The sequence below is a fragment of the Vulpes lagopus genome, chromosome 11 (assembly GCF_018345385.1).
Source record: "Vulpes lagopus strain Blue_001 chromosome 11, ASM1834538v1, whole genome shotgun sequence".
Classification (NCBI taxonomy): domain Eukaryota; kingdom Metazoa; phylum Chordata; class Mammalia; order Carnivora; family Canidae; genus Vulpes; species Vulpes lagopus.
The window spans coordinates 9,936,572-9,937,386 of record NC_054834.1 but is presented as its reverse complement, the minus strand read 5'-3'; the positions used below and the strand labels follow the sequence as shown (position 1 = coordinate 9,937,386).

The following is an 815-nucleotide window of genomic DNA, read 5'->3' as shown; positions in this document are numbered from 1 at the left end:
ATTCCCGTGTAGTTAACATACAGTGTTCCGTTAGTTTCAGGTGTACAACATAGTGATCCAGCATTTCCCTGCATCGCCCGGTGCTCCCCACTGACTAGTGCACCCCTTAGACCCCTTCCTCTGGGTCCCCCACACCCCCACCCATCTCCCCTTAGGGAACCATGAGTCTCTTCTCTAGAGTTACTTAGCAACTCTCTAGGTCCATCCATAAAATATGGAACCCCACAAATTTGCACGTCATCCTGGCTCAGGGTCCGTGCTAATCTTCTCTGCATCATTCCCAATATAGTTCTAACTTTTAGTGTAGCAAAGCAAAGCCTGAAATTTATTTCCCCTTAAAATTAAAAGTCCAGGTTGGCTGTCCAGGGCTGGAAGCGTACTCCACGCCATGTAGCACTCAGGCTCCCCTATGTTGCTGCTTCGTCTCCCATGGCCTCGACATCAGAGTCCAAGTGCTGGGTAGCAGGATGGAGGAAGAGACAGTGACAAAGCAAAGGGAACCCACAGGCTGCCTCATAAGAAAGGTCTCTGGAAGCACCTGCATATCTCCAGCACGGCCACTCAACAGGACGTAAGTCACCTGGTATTATGGGTTGAATCATATCCCTCAAAAGGATGCGTTGAAGTCCTAATCCCCACACCCATATGACTTCATTTGGAAATAAGATCTTTGCAGATGTAATCAGGTTAAGATGAGGTCATTAAGGGTGGGCCCTAACCCCATGTGATCGATGGCCCTGTAAGAAGAGAGACACAGACAGTGGGAGACACGTAGGGAGAAGACAGCATGTGATGCTGGAGGCAGATTTTCGCCC

The 815-nt window shown here is 49.3% G+C and overlaps 1 non-coding gene across 1 annotated transcript; it reads right to left on the bottom strand.

Annotated features, from left to right (window-relative positions):
* Nucleotides 1-208: 208 nt before the first annotated feature.
* LOC121472385 lies at nucleotides 209-312 on the bottom strand. Its single transcript, XR_005982871.1, has one exon. It is a non-coding gene; the product is annotated as a U6 spliceosomal RNA (small nuclear RNA).
* Nucleotides 313-815: the final 503 nt, after the last annotated feature.